The sequence below is a fragment of the Lissotriton vulgaris genome, chromosome 3_1 (assembly GCF_964263255.1).
Source record: "Lissotriton vulgaris chromosome 3_1, aLisVul1.2, whole genome shotgun sequence".
Taxonomy (NCBI): Eukaryota; Metazoa; Chordata; class Amphibia; order Caudata; family Salamandridae; genus Lissotriton; species Lissotriton vulgaris.
The window spans coordinates 1,577,965,407-1,577,978,500 of record NC_141689.1 but is presented as its reverse complement, the minus strand read 5'-3'; positions in this window follow the sequence as shown (position 1 = coordinate 1,577,978,500).

Genomic DNA, 13,094 nt, shown 5'->3' with positions numbered 1-13,094 from the left:
GACATTGTTAGCGAGTCATGTGCACATTAAACGATGCAACACGTTGAATCCAGCCACGTTGTTGCCAATTGCAGTTGAGACAGATATTGAAGAACAACATGATTGTTGTCTGAGAACTGAAGAAGAAAGGGAGGATAGACTTAAGAGATACTCCTCTTCCAGAGTGTGATGGTACTTTGTGGGTAGATGGTTTGTGCTTTAAGTTGCCGAATGGTGATACGACTGCAGCATATGCTGTTACGACTTTGCATACGATTGTAGAAGCTGCACGTATCCCACATAATTCAGCACAAGCAGCGGAGTTGATTGCATTAACGAGAGCATGTGTGTTGGCGAAAGGAAAACGAGTGAATGTGTATACTCACAGCCAATATGCCTTTGGCGTGGCTCATAGCTTTGGGCGTTTGTGGCGTGAACGTAGATTCTTGACTTCGCATGGAACGAAGATTCAACATGGGCAGTTGGTGAATGAACTTCTTGAATCTCTTACTTTGCCATTGCAAGTAGCGATTGTGAAATGTAGTGCACATAAGAAAGTTACGGATGATGTTGGTTGCGGAAATTCGTTTGTGGATGAAGTCGCGAAAGAAACTGCGAGGAATGTGATGAGTCGGATGTATGTTGCAGGTCTGGCGAGATGGGTTCCAGAGAAGAGTATGTGTGAAGATACGATTGAGAGTGTGAAATCCATTCAAGCTGAAGCTACAGAGAAAGAGTTGAATGAATGGAGAGAAAGTAAGGGTAGATTGGATTCGAATGGTTGTGGGACTTATTTGTCCGAGCATCAGAGATGGTTGTTGCCTGATGCGTATGTGTTTCCAGTTGTTACAATGGCTCATGGCATGGCACATATCAGTGTTAAAGGGATTTGCAAGTTGTTGGCTCCGGTTTGGCAGAATGCGGGATTTCCAAAATGTGCAGAGAATTTGGTTAAGAACTGTATGGTGTGTTTGATGTATAATCCTGGTAAGGGAACTCCAACACCAGCTGGTCATTTTGCTCCTCCTACGTATCCGTTCGAGGCTTTGCAGCTAGATTTCATCCAGATGGAGAGATGCAACAACTTGAAATATGTTTTAGTGGTTGTTTGCTCTTTTTCTAGATGGGTAGAAGCTTATCCCCTTAAGGACAATACTGCCTTGTCCACAGCGAAAGTCCTGATAAAGGAATTTTTCCCTAGATTTGGAATGCCGAGAATTATCTGGAATGACAATGGGAGTGAATTTGTGGGTCAAGTCATGAAGAGAGTGTGTGAGGGATTAGGTATCCGGCAGAAGTTCCATGCTGCAAATCATCCCCAATCAGTTGGTTTAGTCGAGTGCTATAATGGCACTTTAAAGCTAAAGTTAGCTAAAATCCAAGCGAGCACTGGTTTACAATGGCCAGATGCTTTGCCTTTAGAGCTTTTGTCCACAAGAATGACTGTGCATTCAAGAATGGGTCTGAGTCCATACGAGGTGGTCTTTGGCCGCCCAGCGAATATTTGGGGTGTTCCAAGGCCAACCAGGTTTAGTGAAATTGAGTACCCTGTGTTGCTTGATTACTTGCGCGAACTGACGACTAAATTGCTTGTTTTACACCAACTGGTGCACGATAGCCTACCACAAGCTTCTGAGGATCCAGGCCACACTATTGAACCTGGAAGTTGGGTGTTTATCAATAATTTTCAGCGGAGCAAGAACGATCAGCCCCGCTGGACAGGACCCTGCCAAGTGCTCCTGTCTACATGTTCTGCAGTTGGAGTGCAAGGCAAAAAAAAACTGGATCCACGGCATACACTGTAAGCGAGCACCATTGCCCTTACCGTACGATCAGTGGGCCCAGGAGGGACTTCCAGACTCTGAAACTGAAACTGTTCCACGATTTTTGCTATTCAGCGATGCTCGTCTGATTGGTACGAACTCTGAGAGACAAAGTGACGATGTTTTACAAGAAGCTGTGCCTCCTTTGAATCGATTGAAGACCACTGAGCCTGATTTGTTGTTTAAAGACCAAACATTTCCTGGAAAGGACCGTTACAATTTGCGACCAAGAGTCGTGGGACAAATAAAGTACAAATAAATTTTATGATTTTTTTCTGTTTGCAGGTTAACTCTCCACCGAGGATCTACTCATTTTTGTTTTTCGAACCGCCATCCGGGTTCAGCTGTAGAGTTGCGGTGCCTAAGACTTTGGAGTGCAAGCCTGAGACACTAGGTCGAAGGTTATGGTTGGCCTAAGGGGCTTGCCCTGGGTTGACAGAGGCATTTCTTAGCATAGAACACCCTACCATCGCGAGCAGCATATCTAAATAGGATGGATTTCTTCGAGTTGGAGAGACCTGCAAGGACAATGGTTTTTAAAAAGAAGATATGCAAACTGATATCGAAGAAGAGTTTTTTAATACCGTGTTTATTTTTGCTATTGAGTTTAATGATATTTATAATTGGTTAAGTGACGTTTGTTCCCACTGTGCAACCTACACCTCCACCCACTCTTTCTTCTCATTCTTTTCACCCTTTGCCTGAACATGAGGTAGTTAGACGACTGGAATTTGCCAACAATTCCTTTATTCAACTTTTGCATCAACACCAGTTAGTGATGAACACGACAAACTGTTGGATCTGTGGTGTAATGCCCCATACGACTGATAAGGGTATTCCGTACTTGGTTTTGCCTTTTAGTTTGAATGGTTCGATTTGGGCTTACAGAACAATGTTCATCTATGCCCATAGTGTCTATCCCCAACGTTCACCGAAGGACAATCCGAAGAATAGTGCTGTTGCTAGAGACATAGTCGACATGGTTAAGGGGACTAATGCAGTTGAAACTATCCCGATAGATGAGAAGCAACCATATAGTGGTTGGGATATTACTGGGTATGGAGTTAGTCTGAGTGTTAACCAGCGAGCGAAAAGTTCTCCACCGATTTGGAGAGTGCCCCATCAGGGTCGCTATTGTCTGCAGGGTAATGGCAAGAATCCGAGAGCTCAGCTAGGGAAGAGCGTTTGTACTGATACTTACGTATTTATTTTTTTTTTTAAACCTTTATTTGGAGACAACCAGGTTCAAGGGAATTGTACATACAAAACAGACAGTCACATATGGCCATTATAGTGGTACGTCAGAGCCAAGAAAAATAAAAAAAAACAAAATCAAGGAGATACAAGGAAGTACAGGGCAGGGCATAAGTCAATACAAGGAGCAATAGCGAAATGTACAGTAGAGGTTAGAATACAATGATCCAGCATGGGCAGGCGAGCCAATAAGACAATGCAGTGTGAATACAGTGCCGTAGCTGAGAGCACATGAGACAGGGGGGACTCAAATAGGAGGAACACAGGAAATAAAGGTGCTGCACCGGGATACACTCTGAATTACCAGTAATACACCAGTCGTAAGGGAGACTACAACCCCCCAATAGTGCACAGGAAAAGGAGACAGTCAGCCCCTCTCCCGATACCGAAAGAAAAGCAGGCGTTGTGTAAAATCCCAGCCTATTATGTTGTCATCAACCTATCCCCTCGCGGTCCCCAGGTTCAGAGTCAGAGTCCCGCACAGCCCTGGTTAGGAGGTACACCTGGAGCGGACTCCAAAAGTCCTTTGGTCTGCATCGAACAGGCATCAAGTCAGAATAGATATTATATTGATCCTGACAGTATATGAGGTCAGTCACCCAGTCCTGAAAGCGCGGCACCCTACCACGACCCCAGCAGCAAGCAACCCTACGCCTAGCCAGCAGCAGGGCCACATCAACAAATCTACGGTGAGAGGCAGGTACGTCCTTAGAGAAGCCAAGTAACATCACCAAGGGGTCTAACGCCACCCCATCCTCCGCCATAACCTGCAGGGCTTCATGCACCTGAGTCCAATAATCCAATACCCCCGCACAGCTCCAAGCCAAATGCAAAAAGTCAGCGCCTTCCGCCTGACACCTAGCACACCTGTCATCCTCCGCTAAATGGAACCGTAGTTTCCTCGCCGGAGTATAGTAGTACCTCTGAACAAACTTGTAATGGATGATTTTAAGGCGACAACTAGAAGAAACATTGGCCGTGAGCCCGCAGCAATATTTCCACTGCTCGTCTGTAATAGGAGCACCCAATTCAGCAACCCACTGCTCGCGCACCCGATTGGCCGGGACCAATCGCTGTCGGCGAATAGCCCCGTATAATTTCGACACCAGGTGTCGCCCATCTGAAACCAACAGCACGTGGAGGGGGAGGGTAACCCCAGGCTCCGAAGGGTAGTCTGGTAGCAGAGCACGCATGCCCTGCCGCAGGCGGACAAAGTAGAACAGGTCTAGAGGGGAGCAAGCAGCCGCACCGAAGAAATGAGCCTGCGTACGGAAGGCACCGTCATGAAACAAGTCGCCCCACGTGAGGACACCCAGCCGCTTGCACATTCGCTGAAACCCCGTTTCCAACAAAAGCGACAAATCCGGATGATACGACAGAGGCAAGGCTGGTGAGTAGAGAAAGGAAACGCCTAGCAAATGAGCCACTCGCTTCCAAGCATCCACCGTGCACGTTACCGTCGCGCGAGGAGTTTCCACATCTGACACCTTGCCCAAAACCATCCCTTCAAGTGGGAGCGGGTGGGCGACCCAATGCTCAGCAGCGATCTGGGGCATGAACGGCGTGGGGCGCATCCAGTGATAAGCATAATGCGCCTGAGCGCTGAGATAATAAAGTTCAAAGTCAGGGACGTCGAAACCGCCATCAGCATAAGGCAACGTTAGGGTGGCCCAGGCCACCCGTGGCTGCTTGCCCCCCCAGAACAACCGCAGGAGCTCGGAGCGAAGTCTCCGAAAGAAATAAGCACCAGGATGATATGGGAGGTTTTGAAAGAGATAAAGAAAGCGGGGCAGAACTACCATCTTGATAAGAGACGCCCTACCGGCCATGGAGAGAGGCAAAGACATCCACCTGGTGACATCATCCGCCAGTTTAGTAATGGCCACACCATAGTTAAGCCGAACCGCGTCTTCCCTATTCAAGGATATGACAACACCGAGGTATCGCAACTCCGAGTCACACCACTCCAGAGGGTAGTCAAGGGGAAACCTGGCCACCGCAGCAGTGAGGGGGAAAAATTGAGATTTCCGCCAGTTGATGTGAACCCCGGAGACACCTCCAAAAGCGACCAGCTCCCGCAGGAGCGAATTAAGGTTGTTCTCAGGGTCCTTAACATAGAGTGTGACATCGTCGGCGTATAAAGAAATGCCGACCTGTCGCTGAAGACAATTAAAGGCGCTCTGCTGATGAAACTGACGAATCCTACAGGCCAGCGGCTCAATGGCGATAGCAAACAAGAGGGGTGAGAGGGGGCAACCCTGTCGGGTCCCACTCGTGAGAGGGAACGAGGGGGATAGCACCCCATTCACTACTACCCTCGCCATCGGATCAGTATATAAAAGCTTAACCCAAGAGATGAAAATCCTGGGGAAACCCATCCGACAAAGAACATCAATAAGGTAGCCCCACTCAACAGAGTCAAACGCCTTGGTGGCATCAAGAAAGATAGCGGCAACCGGGACAGTGGGATCAATGGTCGACACAAGCGAAAACAAAGTGCGAAGATTGTGAGAGGTAGCACGGCCGGGCACAAATCCCGACTGGTCAGGCAACACGATAACGGGCATGAGTTCAGCTAGTCTCACCGCCAGGACCTTCGCAATAATTTTAACATCGCAGTTGAGCAATGAGAGGGGCCTGTAGGAGCCCACATCCAACGGATCCTTACCCGGCTTGAGCAGCGACGTGATGGCGACCTCCCGCATGGAGCCCGGTAGACGTCCCTCCTCCAGAGACTCCTCAAACACCTCACGGAGCACAGGGGCCATGGTGTCCACATAACACTTATAAAATTCAGCAGGAAGGCCATCCAGCCCGGCGGCCTTCCCATTAGAGAGAGACATGATGGCATTCCTGACCTCCTCCACCTCTAGGGGCCTGCCTAAGAACTCACGATGACCATCCGATAACCAACAAAGCGCCAACTCATCGAGGAAGCCGCCGTAGCGAGTCTCTCCCGTCTGCTGTGTCGTGTAAAGGTGTGCATAGTGATCTATAAAAGTGCGCTGAATCTCCGAAGTGTCTCGACAGCGAGTGCCATCCGGAGACACCAATTCCAACACGTCCGACCCATGCCTAGGATGCCTAGTAAGGGCAGCGAGGACCTTACCGGGTCGCTCCCCCTCGCAGTATCGCCTCGACGTCCAGTATTTCCCCCTATGCTTAGCCTCTCGAGCAGCCTCCTCCTCATACTCGGAAAGCTTAGCGCGGAACTGTGCCAGAAGCGCAGGGTCCGAGTCAACCTGCATCCTGCGCTCCAAGTCTCGCAAATCAGCCTCCAAGCTCTCGAGGGTCCGAACAATCAGACGGAGTACTCCACAACTTTTAGAAATAGTGACACCCCGGATCGTAACCTTGAATGCCTCCCAAATGACCTCAATGCTGTCCACAGAGCCCTTGTTTCTAGGGAAGAACGCCTCCACCTCCACACCGAGTTCCTCCTTGAACACTGGGTCAAGCAAAGCAGTCGGAAACAAACGCCAAGGGGGGCGCGGCCTATGCAGCCCGGGGACGGATAAAACAACCTTCACCGGACAGTGATCAGAATACGTCCGAGCCAGATGTGTAGCCTCCCGTAGGCCAGCCATCAACCCTCTAGAGAGGAACACATAGTCCAGTCGCGCCCATGAGCGAGCATGTGTGGTGTAATGAGTGCCCTCCTTGGTGGCAGGGTGGGTGTACCTCCAACTATCAACCATCCCAGCCTCTTCCACTATCCCCCGCAACACTTCTCTAGCTTGTACATTGTACTGAGGACTACCCTCCGATCTGTCCAACTGGGCCTGAAATGCAAGATTAAAGTCACCCCCCCACACAATGTGAGTAGCATCCACAGCAAGTACATGACCCCACAGAGTGACAAAGAAGATTGGCGTATCAACATTAGGAGCATAGCAATTAACAAACAGTACAGTGTTCTGCCCAAGTCGTCCCCACAGCAGCACATAGCGCCCCTCAGGGTCCCCCACAGATCCAAGTTCCTGAAATGCAAGCGATCTTTTTACAAGGATGACAACCCCACGAGCATAAGAAGAATAGGAAGCAAACCCCCTGGCCGCAGCCCACCTCCCGCCAAAAGTGGGGGAGGGAGCGGGGCGCAGATGCGTCTCCTGGAGAAAAGCAACATGAATAGCATGCCTGTCCAGATACTGGATCACACTACGACACTTCCTGGCATCATTAAGGCCCCGCACATTCCAGGACAAAATCGAGATTTGGTCTACAACAGCAGTCGACATCACACAGATTCAGGGCCCCATGGGACCCAACAGACAAATACAGGGCATCCAACTACCAGTAACAGCCAGCGATAGGTCCACGCCTCAGGGCACGGACAGACCCCCACATACACTCCACACATTTCACAGTCATCTCCAAACCATCCAAACAAAAACACAACTCCCCCCCAACCAATCCATCCATGCATCAAGCACTCAGGACATACTGCGCGCCGCACGCGGCCCACAACTCGCACACATGCTACGCTAGCAGAGTGCGCCCCGTCACGTGGCAGCCCAAAATGGCGGCCGCTGCACTCGGGCCCAAAATGGACGGGAGCACGGACCCCAGGGCCAATCCCGCCGGATAGAAAAGTGGAACAGCCTGGATAGCGGGCGCCACAACATTTCCGTGCACTCAAACAACAGCAACAGTTCCGATAGCGAACCAGAAGTCCCGACATGGACAGCTTCATTCCCACCCCATCCACCCACCTGATACCACCCCAACCATCAGGCCACGCATACCCCTCCCCCCCCCCGTCCCCCAACACACAACCAGTCAACCAACAGAGGACTAGAATCCAAAACAAAGGTAAACATGGGGCACACCCTCCGGGGAACCTTCCAGAGGTGCACGACGCCACTCCCTCACGCCACGCCAGTGTCCGCACCAACAAGTATCAGGCGGCCCCAGGCACAGCGCGGGGGGGTGGGTGCCCAGAGCGCAACACCAAATATCACCATCCTGCGGTGCCATACCGACCCCACAAAAATAAATAGCAAAAACGCACTCGTTCATCACAATACAGAAATGACCCTCGCATCAGCAAAAAAACCCAACAACGGACGATAGCTAGGCCGTAAATACGGAGAAGGAAGACAGCAGGCCTCAATACAAAAGATACATGTCCACAGTACTCCAGAAAAACAGACAGAAGATAGACAAAGTCCAAAGTCACCAGAATCAGGCGACCTCCTCCTCAGCCGCCGAATGTTCACCCTCCGGATCTCGATCGTCACCCCGATCCGCAGCAGCTCGCTCGCGCTGGAGGCGCTTTGCAAAGTCCTCAGCATGCTGTGGGTTGGTGAAGAAATGTTGTTTAGCCTGATGCGTCACTCTAAGTTTAGCCGGATAAAGCAAGGCGTAGTCCACTTGGAGGTCCCGAAGCTTCCTTTTCACCCCCAAGAACTTCCGACGCTGGTCCTGCACCATCGGCGTAAAGTCGGGGTACATGGTAAAAGACACCCCTTCGAAGGAGAGAGCCCTGTTAGTGCGGGCAGCCTGAAGAGCAGCGTCTCGATCACGATAATTCAAAAGGCGCGCAATGATGGGACGCGGTGCAGCCCCAGAGGCCGGGCGAGGCCCCAACGTCCGATGCGCTCTCTCAACGATGAACTGGGACGAGAAAACTTCCGTCCCAATGGCGCCCATCAGTAGCCTCTCCACATAAGTCTCCATTTTGCCCACATTCGTGGACTCCGGGACACCTACAATGCGCACGTTGTTGCGCCTACTCCTCGCTTCCAACTCTTCGTTTTTAGCAGCAATGACACGCAAGATGTTGTCCATTCTCGCCAGTTGGGTGGTATGGGTGGCCGCCGTGTCATCATGGTCTGAAATGCGCTGTTCCGCCGCCGTCAAGCGCTCCTCATGCACGTCCAATTTCTGGACGACCGCATCCATGCGCGACGATATTTTGTCCACTTTGTCCACTATAGTGGCAAACCCCTGCCTCATCTCCTGCATCATTTGGGCAAAGTCCGGTGGTGATGGGTGCGGGACACTCTCAGCGACATTCGGGGGGGGGGGGGGGCCGCGAAGTCCCAGCTTCCTGGAGCAAACGCGTCCCACGCCTAGCCCCTCCAGAGTCAAAGGACAATTTGGACTGTTTAGTGTCCGGCTTCCCCATAGCGGTGGTGCAGTGGGGGACCGATGCAAATAGGAGTCAGGATAGAGGTCGGACAAGGGACCCGGCCAAGTAGAAAGCAGCTCGAATCGTGGGGGCACGAGCAGGCCAACACGCCCGCCACTCCCAACGACGAGAAATGGCCGTCTTCGCTTCCAGCCCAAGGGGCAAAACCCTCAGGATCCAAGGAGAAGATCCGTTGCGCCTCCGTAAGCAATGGTATCTGGGCAGGCAGATGGGATAGCCGAGAGATAGGTCCGACAACAAGGAAGAGCCAAGCGTCTTGCCCGACCAGCGAACGGGCCTGGCGGAGAAGGGCGGAGCTAGGCCTACACCCCACGTGCAGAGCCCCGGACTGGCATGAGCAGTGATGCCGGGCAAGAGGGCATCAGACTTCCAGAGCGCGAGTCGGAGAAACTTGGGATCCTCGTAACTTCGGCCAGCAACCTTCGAATGACTCAGGAGTTGGACCGCGGGTGGACAGTCGATATCCCAACCGATCCGTGGGGTCAGTTCAGGGCGCAAAGATGGTAATCAGGATACCTAGACGGATAATAGCTCCGGGCAGCGGGAGCCTCACGACAGTGCGGCCATTCCGCAGTGCGCCCTCTAGCGCCCCCCACTGATACTTACGTATTTACATCCCAGTCTTCTAGCCGCTAAGGGTACCTACTTTGTTTGCTATGACAAAGCTTATACATGGTTGCCCCCTGATTTTGCGGGCACATGTTTTGTTTCTTTCCTGTTGCCTCCCACTTTTACAGCTGCAGCAGATTACCATAAGACAAGAGTTGCTAGAGGTGTCTTTAGTCAGGAAGACACCGCAGGGCAAGAGTTGGGAGATTTCTTTAAGGGTTTTCTGCCGTTCTGGGGACCGATGGCTAACAGCAGGAACATTTGCCAGTTGACGAGAGTGGTTGAGTCCACCATAGTCGAAACTGCCGGTGCCCTTAGTAATTTGACTGCTGAGCTCCAGTCGTATAGACTTATGACACTTCAAACTAGAGTTGCCCTTGATGTCATACTAGCAGATCGAGGTGGAGTATGCAAACTGATTCAATCGAGCTGCTGCGTTTTCCTTCCAGACAACGCTCCGTCAGTCTTCCAGGCCATTTCCAAGCTACATAAGATCTCCGATTCTGTCCATTTGTTTAAAGGGGATTGGTCATTGATGGGATGGTTATGGGGATTGATATCCACTTGGGGTTGGAAGATTCTGATGGTTATTGGGATGGTCTTAGCTATCCTTTTCCTGTTCTGTCTCTGTGTACAGTGTGCTCCTGCTATTTGTGGCCTCTGTGCTACTTCGTGTGCAAGGAGACCTGTCCAGAGAGAGGTACTAAGTAATAGGATGATGCTACAGCAACATATTGATGATCTGATGAATATAGATCCAGATTCAGATTGACATGGGTTTGGGTCTGTTGCCTATGTAAGGGCAAAAGGAGGGGCTGTAGTTCCCTAGTTTGTGGGTGAGGTTCGGAGGTTCCGAACCCGTTCAATAAAGATCGTCGGAGATAGACGATTTTGGTATCAGCAGACCGCAAATCTTGAGTGTAGTGTGTACGAGTGTTTTCGCATTAATTGATCAATGAGAACACTACGTATTCAGGGATTTCGTTTGAACCTTCGGGTTCCATTTTGTGTACGGCAGCCATTTTGTGTGGTTGCCCTCACATAGGCCGATGACTACGGCCGAACGAGTCCTTGGGACACGTACACCTTAGCTGACTTTTGGGTGACCTGGCCGAACTGACACCCTTGCCCGAGGCTGACCTCGCTGAGCCAGTTCCTTGTCAAGCAGCTGGTCAGATAAAGATCAAAGAGCAGGACACGCCGAAGTTTATGGTACACTGCATCCACCTTTCTATCTTGCTTTCAATCTGTTTCTGCTCCTTCCTTTACCACATAATCACTGATTTGGGTTGAGGGTTTTATGATGGGTTTGTCCGGCCTGATCGAACAAGAATATTGGAATGTGCTTGGTCATTTCTGGTGGGCTGGACAAAGGAAAGTGGGATTGTCGTCATACGCTACTTTCAAAATGTAACATTTCTATTGGTCAGTTTGTATGAACCCAATGCTAATTTGGAATGTTGCCTGAGGCTTGATTTTTGGCATAAAAGACTATGCTCCGCTCATTGAATTTGTGCAGTCTCTAGCGAACCACCTGTGTGTGCTTCGTAGACCTCTGTTCCTGGTTGCAGCCAAAAAACTTTGGTCTTTGCCGTCATCAAGAAGTGTCCCGTGTCTCTGTTTGCCAAGGCAGGGGAACTCAAAGGCATCGGGCGTTTTCCCTGACGCTGCTGGGTTCTGAAATCCAGTCCTTCACCCTTTTTCTCTGTCCCTGCTTGACAGATCACCCCAAAACGTTCCCGAAAGAAGCTTAGATGGATTAAATTTTTTTGGGAAAGTTTTGTGAAGCTTTTGTATATAGAATAAAAAATATAGGCAAAACAAAAAGTGCTCATCCTATATATGTATATTCAATATAAACATAAATGTATATTCACTGAAATAAGCCAAGGTTACAGGGATGTTATAGCTATGAAATAGAACTTTAAAAAACTTAGAAATTCACTGAAAAAAACAGAGATTACAGAGACGTTATAATTAGGTTCAGATTTTACATACACAAAACCATAGAAATTCAGCAGTTACAGATAAAGTTATCTCAAGAAAGTATAACTCGTGCCTTAAGCTACCTAAAACCCGCAACCCCACCATGCAGTTTTCTCATCAATAATTTCATTGCAAATGTTGCAGAGATTTTATCAATGATGTCATAGAAGATGTCATGCGTGATGTAATATGTGGGGTAATTAGCAGTGCATGGTGTGGGAGCAAGTTATAGTTCCATTAGGGCACAAGTTATACTTACTTGAGATAACTATGACTGCTGAATTTCTATGGTTTTGTGTGTGTAAAATTTGAACTTAACTATAACGTCCCTGTAACCTCTGTTTCTTTCAGTGAATTTCTAAGGATTTTAGAATTCTATTTCCTAACTATAACGTCCCTGTCAACTTTGTTTTTTTTTAGTGAAATTCTATAGTTTTTTTTAACTGTTATTACCTAACGGTAACATCCCTGTAACCTTCCCTTTTGTGTGAGTGTGTGAACGGATGTGTGAGTTGATGTGTAAGGGGCTGTGTGAGCATACAAGGTTGTGAATGGGCTTTTGAGTGGGTGTGTGAGTGGCTGTGTAAGGGGCTGTGTGTGTCTGTGAGTGGGTATGTGAGTTTTTTGTGGGTCTGAGTAGTGTGTGAGTGGCTGTATGGGTGTGCGAGTGGGTGTCTGAGTGGTTATGTGGGTGCGCACATGGGTGTGTGTCTGTATGAATGGGTGTGTGAGCTGCTGTGCAGGTCTGTGAGTGGGTGTGGTAGTGGTTTTGTGGGTCTATGAGTGGGGGTGTGAGTGATTTGTGGGTCAGTGAGTGGGTAAGTGGCTAGGAACATGGGTATATGAGCATGAGTGGTTGTGTTGGTGTGCAAGTGGGTGAAAGAGTGTGTGAATGGGTGTCTGAGTGGCCTTGTGGGTCTGTGAATGGATATGGTAGTGATATTGTGGGCACATGACCAGGAGTCCGTGTGGCTGCATAGACGTGCAAGTGGGTGTGTGACTGGCTGTGTGGTTGTGCAAGTGGGTTTCTGAGTGGGTCTGTGAGTATGCATTGTAGTGGTGTTGTGGGTCTGTGAGTGGCTGTATGAGTAGCTGTATTGGTGTGGGAGTAGGTGTGTGAGTGGATGTGTGAGTAGATATATGGATCTGTGAGTGGGTGTGAAAGTGGTTTTGTGAGTCTTTTAGTGGGTGTGTGAGTCATTGTATGGGTGTGCAAGTGGCTGTGTAGCTATGCAAGTGGGTGTGTGGGTCTGTGATTGGGTATGTGAGTGGATGTATTGGTGTGTGTG